We start from the raw sequence: 16,334 nt of genomic DNA, 5'->3' as shown, positions 1-16,334 counted from the left end.
ACGTTGTGGACAGAAAAGTGCTGCCTCATATCTACGTTATTTGAAATTAGCAATCAGTGTTTATTCAACATATCATAGCATGGTCATGACCCTCGTCAGGAATGAACGCAACAGTCACAAGACAATAAAGTATGCGTCATTTTTTTGAGTTTCATGACTTATTGGCTGCAGACATTTTTTTCTGCAGATTTGTACTCAATAAGATTCTTTTTCCAATTTGCAAAGTTTGTGCTGTTCCATGATTTCCAATGCATGAAGATAGTTTAGTTGGCCATAGTGAGAATAATGAGGAGTCAGTTCTGATAAATCATCTAGTGAGCAGAGCATTGGGGAGAGTTGGATGGGGCAGCCCAAAAAATTTGGAAAGACTCTCAGTAATTTTCTGACAGAAGAGTTTGATGAATGTGCAGTTCCAGGTAGTGTGGAGGTAAGTATCCGAAACATCATGTGTTCATATGTCAGTCTGGGCCAAACTCATTTTAAACAACTTTTGTCTAGTATAATGAAATCTGTGAATTGTTTTGTATTGGATTACCTGCATGTTAGTATTATTTGTCATAGTGAAATTTTTGTTGCAAATATTCATCCAGACATCTGACTTTGAGGTGATTGATAATTCTTGTTCCCATTTAATTGAGGGGATAGAGATAGTTGTCACATTAAGATATTAATTTATGTTGTCAGTTCAGCTGCTCCCGTTATTGTTCTGGGTCGTCACAGCAGATACAGTCAGAGCCGCATAGGTATTTGGCACAAGTTTTACACCGGATGCCCTTCCTGACGCAACTCCAGTTTTACCTGGAGAAACATACACAGTCGCTGGTGTTCCAATGAGGTCTCCCATCCAAGTACTAGCTAGATGCTGCACTACTTAGCTTTTGAGATCTGACAGGATCAGGCTTACACAGAGCAAATCGGCTTCTTAGATATTAATTTATATATTTTGAAAATAACTTCTGAAGTTGAAGGTGTAACATTTAGCAATTCCTATGTCAAAGGAAGGGTATCTGAAACCTTAAAATTTGACTTGATTGTTCATTTAAGTGCTGATTTAATTTGCAAATATTGTCAGGGTTTGAGTTTTGTTTGGTTGTCTGTTCTTATTTCGTTCTTTTGATCTCTTTCTTATTTTTTTGTATTTCATTGGTTTTTGTTTGTGTATTCTCTTGCTGGGTTTTTCTGCTTGGGTCTGTCTGTCTGTGCTTCTCTTGTCTGTCTCTTGATTTTTGGTGATGGATGTTTCCCTCTGTCTGGCCCTGCCCTTGTTCTGGTGCTTTCCATGCACACCTGTTTCTGATTTGCTGATTACCACCTGGGGTTATATAAGCTCACTGGGTGTGTTAGTTCCTCGCCACTATGTCATGCCTTGTGCCTTCATTTCAGCTCTGTACCTGCGTTCCATAGTCCTGCCTGCCTCCTTGTATGTTCCTGACCTCCAGCTCATTGCAACGAACATGCCTTTATGTCTGATGATTTTTGTACTGCTGCTTTTCTTTAACTGCCTCCTCGTGTACCAACCTCTGCAATCCATTACAGTAAAGCATTCTAAAAACCATAGCTGTTTGTTCAAGCCATGCATTTGTGTCCAGCAATTCCTGACCCTCCAGCCTGTCAATTTTCACCTTTTCAAATTTCTGACCCTAATAGAACAGTGAGACCAAAATTTTATTTGAAAAATAAATGGTAAATGGACTGCATTTATACAGCGCTTTTCCATCTACATCAGACACTCAAAGGTCTTTACAATAACACCTCACATCCACCCCGATGTCAGGGTGCTGCCATACAAGGCACTCACTACATACCAGGAGCAACTAGGGGATTAAGGACCTTGCCCAAGGGCCCTTAGTGATTTTCCAGTTTGAACCAAGGTCTCAAGCCCAATGCTAACCACTAGACCATCACCTCCACCTTTAATATGTTGAAGATGTGTTTTCCCATTTATTAATCCAAATCTAATTTTTTAAAACAATCCACACTGAGGTACTGTTATTAGAAATGGAATTTGTAATGTTATGGAATTTCTATCATGCTGTCAAAGTTGTACAAATTGTTGGAGTTTTGAAACAAGCATGGTGTTTGATGGATTGGCTCATAAAAGATAAATCCATAATTCAGATTTCCCCACACATTGTTTCCTCAATGCCCATCCAGATGTTGTCTGACTTTGATTTTGTAATAACAGAATCTAATCATTTAACTCAGCCACATGGGATGTGCAGCCAGTACATTCTGAGTGCTGGTCCAAAGCCCAGATAAATGAGGAGGGTAGATGGAGGCAGGGCATTAACCTAAACGTTTGTCAAATCTCAGCCACGTGGGGTGTGCAGCCAGTCCACTTTGAGTCCCGGTGACCCCAGATAAATAAGTAGGGTTGCGTGAGGAAGGGTATCCACTGTAAAACAAGCCACCCCAATGTACAAATCGAATTTCCATACGGATCGGTTGAGGTCCAGGTTAACAATGAACGCTCTTGGTGCCGTTGCCCAACTGGGTGCCAGCGGAAATTGGGCTACTGCTGGGTGAAGAAGAAGAATAGGAGGAGAACTTGTCCACAGACAGTGGGAGAAGAGGAAACTAGAAGGGTGGAAGTGAGAGTCGGGACTTTGAATGTAGGCCGTATGACTTGTAAAGGGAGAGATATGGCTGATATGATGGAGAGGAGAAAGGTAAACATATTGTGTGTGCAAAAGACCTTTTCTTAAAGTAGGTATTAACCACAGGCATATCAATCTTTCTGCATGATCAACTACCATCTGTCCTTCCACATTCCTGTCCTTGATATCATATCTACACATTACGTCCTCTTCACCACTGTTACCTTTGCCAATATGGCCACTGAAATTGAAGTCTGCTCCTATCACTACTCTTTCATGCTTGGGCACACTCTCCACCACCTCATCTAACTGACTCTAGAAATCTTCTTCCTCCTTCATAAATGGACTGCATTTATATAGCACGTTTCCATCTGCATCAGATGCTCGAAGTGCTTTACACATCAATGCCTCACATTCACCCTGATGTCAGGCTGCTGCTGTGATAGGTTAGAAGGGTAGGGTGCCTTTAATACTACACTCAGTACCAATAAATAGTGATTAGCTCTGTGCCAATAAATAATGATAATTCATAAGGTGATGTCATTAAAACAGTAGGGAATAGAAATAGTTAAAAACAGTAAAGTGCTTAAAACATTAAAAAGGTTTGTAATAAATATATATTTACATAAATGCCTTCAGAAGAATACAGTTATACACAGTTATGCACAGTCAGGTTGCAGCCAGACTGTGCACTCTGATTTCTCTTCTAGTTTATATTTGTTATTGTGCAGGTCTGCAGGTCTCACTCTGATTTTTCTTCTAGTTTATCTTTCTTTCTTTGACCGCGAGCTGCGCGTGTGTGAATGAACCATTCGTGTGTAAATGTGGAGATGTCTGGAGTTATACTTGATGTGGACATGTCCTGTCTCTGGCAGTCAGTCTGTGAGCAGGACTATTGTCCTTTTTGTCCATTAGTTAACACAGTGACGAGAGAGTTTGAGGGGAGAGTGAGGAACTGCCTGCAGCCAGCCAGTTTTTTTTTTTCTTTTAATTGTTCACATGTGCGTGCAAATGAATCATCCGTGAGTGGACTGGAGATGTCCGGACTTTTTACTGGATGTGGACATGCCCTGTCTTTGGCAATCAGTCTGTGAGCAGGACTTTTCTGGACTTTATTTAAACACATTTGTGAGAGAATTTAAGAGCGAGGAGCTGTATACTTCAGGATTTATACTTCAGGAACAATGGAACACAGCAGGAATCATAAATTGGTGTTTGGTAACGTTGTATTGTGAGGGTGTGGCTTCCAGTCACATTGAGTAGCATCATGTTGCCCTGACTTGCACTGAAATCACTTAATTTTTGCGTCGAGCACAGGACGCAAAAAAAAAAAAAAAAATTCAACATGTTTAATTTTTGGCGTCCGATTCGCTTCGTCCTTTGCATCCCTCGCGCTGTTGTGGCGTTGAGCTACATCGTCTTGGCACTGGGTTGCTTCCATGTGGCATCATCATGACGCTGCACGACGCAACTCAAAGTGGGTCCGGTGTGAAAGAGGCTTTATGGCTCACGCACATTAACCCTCTGGGGTCTGAGGGCATTTTTTGGACAGTTCACTCGCCTGGCATAAATGTTTTATTATTGCTGTTAACAGCTCTTCCTGCATCTCACAATCAAGTTTTATGTCTCTTTTTCAGGACAACCTGTGCTTTCAGAATATATATGTTTTTGCTGTGTTTTATAAGTGTAATAAAGGATTACAATCAAAAATAGGCAAGGAAAAAATAAAGCGAAAAATAATTTTCCACACACATTTATTCAAAACACACAGCAAACTATAATAAACAACTGTTTTAACACTTTATAAAGGTAATTTGAGGTCTTGTGTGAAAGACTGTACAACAAGGTTCAAACAATAAACACAAATGCACATTTTGAACAATATATACAAAATGGTCTGTGCGTTTTGTTGTCCATTGGTATGGTAAACAGTGCTTTATGCAGAGAAAGCAACAGAGTTATTCAGTAACATTCACATGCAAACTAGTGGAGATATGCTGATAGTTGCACACTCTTTCTTTGAGCTCGTGAGAGGCTCTCCATGTGCTCCTGCTTTCACTGATCGCTGTGCGTAATGGTGCAGGGCACACTGAGTATGTACTAATAGTATGTACTCATTGGAGCACCCAGGGGGCTATTCAAACGGGCCAACTAGTAACACATCACTCCTGAAAATGATCTTTGGCTTTTCTGCCCTATGATTGGATTTTGGAAAACCATGTGACAGTTAACCAATTCCGATTGGACACTCACATTGTGCACACGTCATCACACAGCTTCTATGAGGAGTACAAAGATGGCCGATGACTGGCTCGAAAGTCCGCAGAGTTAAATTGAACTCTATCTCATATCATTCAAAAGTTATTTATGATTTAGTAAAGCTTGGTCTTAGCCGTCATATTCGGGTATAAGGGTTAACAGCAACTGAGAAGAAATACCACTTTCATGCAGGCAATCTAGAGTTTTTAGCTTTAAATTTGGCTATCACAGACAAATTTCGAGACTACTTATATTATGCCCTGACATTCACTGTGTTTAGCGATAACAATCCATTAACATATGTTTTGTCCACTGCCAGACTGAATGCAACAATATCATGATGGGTCACAGAGCTGGCTGGCTTTCATTTCACTATTAAGTACAAACCAGGAAAAGAAAATGGTGATGCCGACGCTTTGTTGAGAATGCCCCTTGATGTAGAGACTGTTTTGAGGAACTAACTCCTGACTCTATTGCAGCTGCTATTCAGGCCATAGAGGCACAAAAAGAGACCCCTGCCACATGGTCAGTGTTGTCCACAGCTTTGTCAGTCACAGCACAAGGTGTGTCAGCCAAAGCATCACTCACACCTATCCCAAAAGAACAGTTAAGCCAAGCACAAAGGACTGATCCTGTTGTTAGCCCTGTATTACAGTGCAAAATGTCAGATTCAAAGCCACTGACCAAAGAGCTAAGAAAACATAAAGACAAAGTACTTATTCAGAGAATGGCACAAGCTAGTGCTAGATAGTGGTGGCATCTTGTACAGAACCAATTCTGCCCGCAAACAGCTGGTACTGCCAGAACATTTTAAAAAGACAGTGCTTGAAGAACTGCATTATGTGACCAATGTGTGTTCCAGTGTCAAACTGAAAAAACCCAGTTGTGATTCAAGAGCCCCTTTGACCAATATTTTAACAACACAGCCTTTTGAACTTGTGTGTATAGACTTTCTTCATCTCGACAAATGCAAAGATGGTTTTGAATACATATTGTAGTGATTGTTGATCACTTCACATGCTTTGTACAAGCCTGTGTCACTACTTCAAAGTCAGGGAAAACTGCTGCAAACCTCATTTTCAATGACTATGCCCTGAGGTTTGGTTTTCCTTGTCACATTCACCATGACCAAGGTGGTGAATTTGAAAATCAGTTGTTCAGTCAACTCAAGAAACTCAGTGTCATGGCCGGCTCAAGAACAACTCCCTATCACCCGATGGGGAACGGTCAATTCGAGCGCATCAATCAATCAACTTTTTTCTTGTATAGCGCCAAATCACAACAAACAGTTGCCCCAAGGCGCTCCACATTGCAAGGCAAGGCCATACAATAATTATGAAACACAGTCTACGTCTAAAGCAACATAACCAAGGGATGGTCCAGGGTCACCCGATCCAGCCCTAACTATAAGCCTTAGCGAAAAGGAAAGTTTAAGCCTAATCTTAAAAGTAGAGAGGGTATCTGTCTCCCTGATCTGAATTGGGAGCTGGTTCCACAGGAGAGGAGCCTGAAAGCTGAAGGCTCTGCCTCCCATTCTACTCTTACAAACCCTAGGAACTACAAGTAAGCCCGCAGTCTGAGAGCGAAGCGCTCTAATGGGGTAATATGGTACTATGAGGTCCCTAAGATAAGATGGGACCTGATTATTCAAAACCTTATAAGTAAGAAGAAGAATTTTAAATTCTATTCTAGCATTAACAGGAAGCCAATGAAGGGAGGCCAACACGGGTGAGATATGCTCTCTCCTGCTAGTCCCCGTCAGTACTCTAGCTGCAGCATTCTGAACCAACTGAAGGCTTTTTAGGGAACTTTTAGGACAACCTGATAATAATGAATTACAATAGTCCAGCCTAGAGGAAACAAATGCATGAATTAGTTTTTCAGCATCACTCTGAGACAAGACCTTTCTGATTTTAGAGATATTGCGTAAATGCAAAAAGGCAGTCCTACATATTTGTTTAATATGCGCTTTGAATGACATATCCTGATCAAAAATAACTCCAAGATTTCTCACAGTATTACTAGAGATCAGGGAAATGCCATCCAGAGTAACGATCTGGTTAGACACCATGCTTCTAAGATTTGTGGGGCCAAGTACAATAACTTCAGTTTTATCTGAGTTTAAAAGCAGGAAATTAGAGGTCATCCATGTCTTTATGTCTGTAAGACAATCCTGCAGTTTAGCTAATTGGTGCGTATCCTCTGGCTTCATGGATAGATAAAGCTGGGTATCATCTGCGTAACAATGAAAATTTAAGCAATACCGTCTAATAATACTGCCCAAGGGAAGCATGTATAAAGTGAATAAAATTGGTCCTAGCACAGAACCTTGTGGAACTCCATAATTAACTTTAGTCTGTGAAGAAGATTCCCCATTTACATGAACAAACTGTAATCTATTAGACAAATATGATTCAAACCACCGCAGCGCAATGCCTTTAATACCTATGACATGCTCTAATCTCTGTAATAAAATTTTATGGTCAACAGTATCAAAAGCAGCACTGAGGTCCAACAGAACAAGCACAGAGATAAGTCCACTGTCCGAAGCCATAAGAAGATCATTTGTAACCTTCACTAATGCTGTTTCTGTACTATGATGAATTCTAAAACCTGACTGAAACTCTTCAAATAGACCATTCCTCTGCAGGTGATCAGTTAGCTGTTTTACAACTACCCTCTCAAGAATCTTTGAGAGAAAAGGAAGGTTGGAGATTGGCCTATAATTAGCTAAGATAGCTGGGTCAAGTGATGGCTTTTTAAGTAATGGTTTAATTACTGCCACCTTAAAGGCCTGTGGTACATAACCAACTAACAAAGATAGATTGATCATATTTAAGATTGAAGCATTAAATAATGGTAGGACTTCCTTGAGCAGCCTGGCAGGAATGGGGTCTAATAAGCATGTTGATGGTTTGGATGAAGTAACTAATGAAAATAACTCAGACAGAACAATCGGAGAGAAAGAGTCTAACCAAATACCGGCATCACTGAAAGCAGCCAAAGATAACGATACATCTTTGGGATGGTTATGAGTAATTTTTTCTCTAATAGTCAAAATTTTGTTAGCAAAGAAAGTCATGAAGTCATTACTAGTTAAAGTTAATGGAATACTCAGCTCAATAGAGCTCTGACTCTTTGTCAGCCTGGCTACAGTGCTGAAAAGAAACCTGGGGTTGTTCTTATTTTCTTCAATTAGTGATGAGTAGAAAGATGTCCTAGCTTCACGAAGGGCTTTCTTATAGAGCAACAAACTCTTTTTCCAGGCTAAGTGAAGATCTTCTAAATTAGTGAGAAGCCATTTCCTCTCCAACTTACGGGTTATCTGCTTTAAGCTACGAGTTTGTGAGTTATACCACGGAGTCAGACACTTCTGATTTAAAGCTCTCTTTTTCAGAGGAGCTACAGCATCCAAAGTTGTCTTCAATGAGGATGTAAAACTATTGACAAGATACTCTAACTCCCTTACAGAGTTTAGGTAGCTACTCTGCTCTGTGTTGGTATATGACATTAGAGAACATAAAGAAGGAATCATATCCTTAAACCTAGTTACAGCGCTTTCTGAAAGACTTCTAGTGTAATGAAACTTATTCCCCACTGCAGGGTAGTCCATCAGGGTAAATGTAAATGTTATTAAAAATGATCAGACAAAAGGGAGTTTTCAGGGAATACTGTTAAGTCTTCTATTTCCATACCATAAGTCAGAACAAGATCTAAAATATGATTAAAGTGGTGGGTGGACTCATTTACTTTTTGAGCAAAGCCGATAGAGTCTAATAATAGATTAAATGCAGTGTTGAGGCTGTCATTCTCAGCATCTGTGTGGATGTTAAAATCGCCCACTATAATTATCTTATCTGAGCTAAGCACTAAGTCAGACAAAAGGTCTGAAAATTCACAGAGAAACTCACAGTAACGACCAGGTGGACGATAGATAATAACAAATAAAACTGGTTTTTGGGACTTCCAATTTGGATGGACAAGACTAAGAGACAAGCTTTCAAATGAATTAAAGCTCTGTCTAGGTTTTTGATTAATTAATAAGCTGGAATGGAAGATTGCTGCTAATCCTCCGCCCCGGCCCGTGCTACGAGCATTCTGACAGTTAGTGTGACTCGGGGGTGTTGACTCATTTAAACTAACATATTCATCCTGCTGTAACCAAGTTTCTGTTAGGCAGAATAAATCAATACGTTGATCAATTATTATATCATTTACCAACAGGGACTTAGAAGAAAGAGACCTAATGTTTAATAGACCACATTTAACTGTTTTAGTCTGTGGTGCAATTGAAGGTGCTATATTATTTTTTCTTTTTGAATTTTTATGCTTAAATAGATTTTTGCTAGTTATTGGTGGTCTGGGAGCAGGCACCGTCTCTACGGGGATGGGGTAATAGGGGGATGGCAGGGGGAGAGAAGCTGCAGAGAGGTGTATAAGACCACAGCTCTGCCTCCTGGTCCCAACGCTAGACAGTCACAGTTTGGAGGATCCCAAAAAATTGGCCAGATTTCTAGAAATGAGAGCTGCTCCCTCTAAAGTGGGATGGATGCCGTCTCTCCTAACAAGACCAGGTTTTCCCCAGAAGCTTTGCCAATTATCAATGAAGCCCACCTCATTTTTTGGACACCACTCAGACAGCCAGCAATTCAAGGAGAACATGCGGCTAAACATGTCACTCCCGGTCTGATTGGGGAGGGGCCCAGAGAAAACAACAGAGTCCGACATTGTTTTTGCAAAGTTACACACCGATTCAATGTTAATTTTAGTGACCTCCGATTGGCGTAACCGAGTGTCATTACTGCCGACGTGAATTACAATCTTACCAAATTTACGCTTAGCCTTAGCCAGCAATTTCAAATGTCCTTCGATGTCGCCTGCTCTGGCCCCCGGAAGACAATTGACAATGGTTGCTGGTGTCGCTAACTTCACATTTCTCAAAACAGAGTCGCCAATAACCAGAGTTTGATCCTCGGCGAGTGTATCGTCGAGTGGGGAAAAACGGTTAGAGATGTGAACGGGTTGACGGTGTACACGGGGCTTCTGTTTAGGGCTACGCTTCCTCCTCACAGTCACCCAGTCAGCCTGCCTTCCCGACTGCACGGGGTCTGCCAGGGGGGAACTAACGGCGGCTAAGCTACCTTGGTCCGCACCGACTACAGGGGCCTGGCTAGCTGTAGAATTTTCCACGGTGCGGAGCCGAGCCTCCAATTCGCCCAGCCTGGCCTCCAAAGCTACAAATAAGCTGCACTTATTACATGTACCGTTACTGCTAAAAGAGGCCGAGGAATAACTAAACATTTCACACCCAGAGCAGAAAAGTACGGGAGAGACAGGAGAAGCCGCCATGCTAAAACGGCTAAGAGCTAGTAGCTACGCTAAGCTAGCGGATTCCCAAACAGGGAATCCGACACTAGACAGGCTGTGGAGCAGCACAGGTAACGCACGACAACAGTGCTAAAATAAAATAAAAATCCACTAGACAGGCTGTGGAGCAGCACAGGTAACGCACAACAACAGTGCTAAAAAATAAAATAAAATAAAAATAAAAATCCACTGGACAGGCTGTGGAGCAGCACAGGCAACGCACGACAACAGTGCTAAAACAAAATAAAAATCCACTAGACAGGCTGTGGAGCAGCACAGGTAACGCACGACAACAGTGCTAAAATAAAATAAAAATCCACTAGACAGGCTGTGGAGCAGCACAGGTAACGCACGACAACAGTGCTAAAACAAAATAAAAATCCACTAGACAGGCTGTGGAGCAGCACAGGTAACGCACGACAACAGTGCTAAAACAAAATAAAAATCCACTAGACAGGCTGTGGAGCAGCACAGGTAACGCACGACAACAGTGCTAAAACAAAATAAAAATCCACTAGACAGGCTGTGGAGCAGCACAGGTAACGCACGACAACAGTGCTAAAACAAAATAAAAATCCACTGGACAGGCTGTGGAGCAGCACAGGTAACGCACAACAACAGTGCTAAAACAAAATAAAAATCCACTGGACAGGCTGTGGAGCAGCACAGGTAACACACAACAACAGTGCTAAAAAATAAAATAAAATAAAAATAAAAATCCACTGGACAGGCTGTGGAGCAGCACAGGTAACACACAACAACAGTGCTAAAAAATAAAATAAAATAAAAATAAAAATCCACTGGACAGGCTGTGGAGCAGCACAGGTAACGCACAACAACAGTGCTAAAACAAAATAAAAATCCACTGGACAGGCTGTGGAGCAGCACAGGTAACGCACAACAACAGTGCTAAAAAATAAAATAAAATAAAAATAAAAATCCACTGGACAGGCTGTGGAGCAGCACAGGTAACGCACGACAACAGTGCTAAAACAAAATAAAAATCCACTGGACAGGCTGTGGAGCAGCACAGGTAACGCACAACAACAGTGCTAAAACAAAATAAAAATCCACTGGACAGGCTGTGGAGCAGCACAGGCAACGCACGACAACAGTGCTAAAACAAAATAAAAATCCACTAGACAGGCTGTGGAGCAGCACAGGTAACGCACGACAACAGCGCTAAATAAAAATCCACTGGACAGGCTGTGGAGCAGCACAGGTAACGCACGACAACAGCGCCCAAAAAAATAAAATAAAAATCAAAATCCACTGGACAGGCTGTGGAGCAGCACAGGTAACGCACGACAACAGTGGTAAAAAATAAAATAAAAATCCACTGGACAGGCTGTGGAGCAGCACAGGTAACACACGACAACAGTGCTAAAAAATAAAATAAAAATCCACTGGACAGGCTGTGGAGCAGCACAGGTAACGCACGACAACAGTGCTAAAAAAAAAAAAATAAATAAAATAAAATAATAAAATAAAAATCCACTGGACAGGCTGCGGAGCAGCACAGGTAACACACGACAACAGTGGTAAAAAATAAAATAAAAATCCACTAGACAGGCTGTGGAGCAGCACAGGTAACACACGACAACAGTGCCAAAAAAAATAAAATCAAAATCAAAATCCACTGGACAGGCTGTGGAGCAGCACAGGCAACGCACGACAACAGTGCTAAAACAAAATAAAAATCCACTAGACAGGCTGTGGAGCAGCACAGGTAACGCACGACAACAGTGCTAAAATAAAAAAAAATCCACTAGACAGGCTGTGGAGCAGCACAGGTAACGCACAACAACAGTGCTAAAAAATAAAATAAAATAAAAATAAAAATCCACTGGACAGGCTGTGGAGCAGCACAGGTAACGCACAACAACAGTGCTAAAAAATAAAATAAAAATAAAAATCCACTGGACAGGCTGTGGAGCAGCACAGGCAACGCACGACAACAGTGCTAAAACAAAATAAAAATCCACTAGACAGGCTGTGGAGCAGCACAGGTAACGCACGACAACAGCGCTAAATAAAAATCCACTGGACAGGCTGTGGAGCAGCACAGGTAACGCACGACAACAGCGCCCAAAAAAATAAAATCAAAATCAAAATCCACTGGACAGGCTGTGGAGCAGCACAGGTAACGCACGACAACAGTGGTAAAAAATAAAATAAAAATCCACTGGACAGGCTGTGGAGCAGCACAGGTAACGCACGACAACAGTGCTAAAAAATAAAATAAAAATCCACTGAACAGGCTGTGGAGCAGCACAGGTAACGCACGACAACAGTGCTAAAAAAAAAAAAATAAAAAAATAAAATAAAATAAAATAATAAAATAAAAATCCACTGGACAGGCTGCGGAGCAGCACAGGTAACACACGACAACAGTGGTAAAAAATAAAATAAAAATCACTGGACAGGCTGTGGAGCAGCACAGGTAACACACGACAACAGTGGTAAAAAATAAAATAAAAATCCACTGGACAGGCTGTGGAACAGCACAGGTAACGCACGACAACAGTGGTAAAAAACAAAACAAAAATCCACTGAACAGGCTGTGGAGCAGCACAGGTAACGCACGACAACAGTGGTAAAAAATAAAATAAAAATCCACTGGACAGGCTGTGGAACAGCACAGGTAACGCACGACAACAGTGCTAAAAAATAAAATAAAAATCCACTGAACAGGCTGTGGAGCAGCACAGGTAACACACGACAACAGTGGTAAAAAATAAAATAAAAATCCACTGGACAGGCTGTGGAGCAGCACAGGTAACACATGACAACAGTGCTAAAATAAAATAAAAATCCACTAGGCAGGCTGTGGAGCAGCACAGGTAACACACGACAACAGTGGTAAAAAATAAAATAAAAATCCACTGGACAGGCTGTGGAGCAGCACAGGTAACGCACGACAACAGTGCTAAAATAAAATAAAAATCCACTAGGCAGGCTGTGGAGCAGCACAGGTAACACACGACAACAGTGGTAAAAAATAAAATAAAAATCCACTAGGCAGGCTGTGGAGCAGCACAGGTAACACACGACAACAGTGGTAAAAAATAAAATAAAAATCCACTGGACAGGCTGTGGAGCAGCACAGGTAACACACGACAACAGTGCTAAAATAAAATAAAAATCCACTAGGCAGGCTGTGGAGCAGCACGACAACAGTGCTAAAAAATAAAATAAAAACGAAAGCGTTAGCAAGCTAGTTAGCTTGCCAACGCTGATGAAGGTTAGCTGATAAAAGAGCTCCGTCGCGATGCTTCGACCGTTAGAGGTCTTCTTTAGGCGTTGGAGCACGGTGAAAAAGTAAAAAAAAGTAAAAAAGTCTTGAAAAAGACTGTTAATTCAAAGAACTCAAACAGCTCAGTTCAAACAGCTAACAGATACAGCAGAACACCGCTGTGCTCCGGAACCAGAAAAAAGTCCACCCTCCACCACAATAAGGTGGCAATTCAGGAAGGGGGCAATAATAAGAGTGGAAAATCTGGAATACGCATGAACAGGACATTGTTACAAATGCTTAAGACACAAACTGAAACACAAAAGTCAAACTGGATGGACACTATCAACAAGCTGATGTCCTCTTACAACTGTACTCGCTGTGAAGTGACTGGTTTCTCTCCATTTTATCTACTGTTCGGACACTCACCCAGATTACCAGTAGATATGCTGTTTGGACTGTATTCAGATTCTGGTTTTAGTGACAACAAAGACTATGTTGACCAATTGAGAAAGAGCATGAATGAAGCATATGCTATTGCAAATGAGAATGCCAAGAAAACAGCTGACAAAAGCAAAAGACATTATGACCCAAAAATGAGCAGTTCTGTGTTACAGCTTGGCAAGAGAGTCTTGGTCAAAAACGTGACTCCAAGGGGAGGCCCAGGGAAACTTAGAGACTGTTGGGAGGACACTATTCATACGGTAGTCGGACAAATGGGGCCTGACCTCCCAATCTATGAAGGGAGACCAGAGAGAGGCAAAGGACGTTCGACAGTGCTACACAGAAACTTAATTATGTCATCTGATCACTTACCTTGTGAACCAGCCCCAGAGAAAGACAGTCCTGTAAAACACAAAAAAGACACAAACCTGCTCCAGATGCTCATGTGTCTGAAGATGAGGAAAGTGGTGATGAGTACAGCTTTTACTATGCACCACCTCAGCCGCCTGTGTCCCAGTCATCAGACCCTCCTGAAACAAGACAAGAACCTGCTGCAGTGAGACATCAGCTTCCAGCACCAGCCCTTGCTACTGTACCACCAGAGCCCCATGGTGGAGATCATCTGGAAGCACTTCATCCTGCTGCTGAGGAGACAACTCGTGAGGAGACGGGTTCAGCTGCTGATGATCCTCCAGCCCCTCCATCACCTGCTGCATCTGAGGGACCCAAGGAGACCACTCCCCAGCACCCTCAATGACAGAGACACCCGCAGAGACAGATGACCTACAACCACCTAGGGACCCCATCCTGCTTCAGTGTGCAGACTGCACTGCGTATGCTGCCCGTGTATCCAGATCTGGTCTCACAGTTCCCTACTCTGCAGCAATACTACACTTAGCCCTTTGGTATGTATGGAGTATAGTAAACATAAGTTGATACTCTCCAGTGATGACTTAAGAACTGTATCTACAGACTGTCATCAAGACTTTTCCTTTTATGGATTATAAACACAGAAAATAGACTATAATTGTGAAGATTCACACATAGACTGCTTATGGACTCTTTAGTCTTCAGTCTTCAGCTCTGGACTGTGGTGAAGTAATGGTTAAAGCCCACAGATATGGTTTGCTTTCAAGTTAATGGACTAATGGGTAAACATGGACTGTTGATCATTTTGACATGTGGAAGTAAATATTTTGTTTATAATGTCGGGGCGACATTTTTCAAGTGGAGGAGGGTGTGATAGGTTAGAAGGGTAGCGTGCCTTTAATACTACACTCAGTACCAATAAATAGTGATTAGCTGTGTGCCAATAAATAATGATAATTCATAAGGTGATGTCATATTAAAAACAGTAGGAAATAGAAATAGTTATAGTAAAGTGCTTAAAACATTAAAAAGGTTTGTAATAAATATACATTTACATAAAAGCCTTCAGAAGAATATAAATACACTGAAGAGTTGGTTAACAGTGTTACCCTTTATTTTTCCTAAAAGTTTTGTAATTATGTTCAAAGGAATTGTGATCGCATTCTCATAAATCGTCTAGTAATCCTGGAATCCTTATTTTTGCAACTTGTAATGTCTTCCCACACCACTTTAGGGATTTCATGGGGTTTCTTCTCATTGCAATAAACCTCTGCGTGAGAGAAACAACTCAAAATAACTCCTGTGATTATTTATTCATATTTTCAGGTAAAAGTTTCCCAATGTTATAAAAATGTGTTATATGCATTCTTAAGCTATTTTTCTGTTTATGTCACATGTTACATTGAAGCTAAATAAACATTTTCATTCATATTGTAAGAGTTTAAAATGTGTTTTTCTGCATGTGAACTTAGCTTGAGTCCGCCATTTTATGTTAACAAAGATAAGGGGAAATAATGGCTGGTCATATTGCATTTGCAATAAACCTCTGCATGAGACAAACAACTCGAAATAACTCTTGTGATTATTTATTTCTTCATTTTGTCAGCGGTACTGCATTACATTATCCCATATTCAGGGGTAAAACACTGCCATGAAAGGTGCCCACTACACACAGGGAGCAACTAGGGGATTAAGGACCTTGCCTAAGGGCCCTTAGTGATTTTTCGGTCAGGCTGGGATTTGAACTGAGGATCCTCTGGGCTCAAGCCCAATGCTTTGTACCCACTAGACTAGGGGTGCCCAAGTTCGGTCCTCGAGATCTACCTTCCTGACACTCTTAGTTGTCTCCCTGTTCCAACACACCTGAATCCAATGAAAGACCCATTAACAGGCTAAACCTGAATAAACCATGCACAGACTTAAAAGGTCTGAGGAAGACAAGAAAATAAGCATCAAATTTAACAGAATGAAAAAGGTACGCCCAGAGTGCACATTAAAAAAGAAAAAAATATATATAAGAACATAGTTGTCATGGTCTGCTTGTCTGGCCCTGTTGTCTGTCT

This window comes from Thalassophryne amazonica, chromosome 4 (genome assembly GCF_902500255.1).
Source record: "Thalassophryne amazonica chromosome 4, fThaAma1.1, whole genome shotgun sequence".
NCBI classification, from domain to species: Eukaryota; Metazoa; Chordata; class Actinopteri; order Batrachoidiformes; family Batrachoididae; genus Thalassophryne; species Thalassophryne amazonica.
This window is presented reverse-complemented; position numbering follows the sequence as displayed.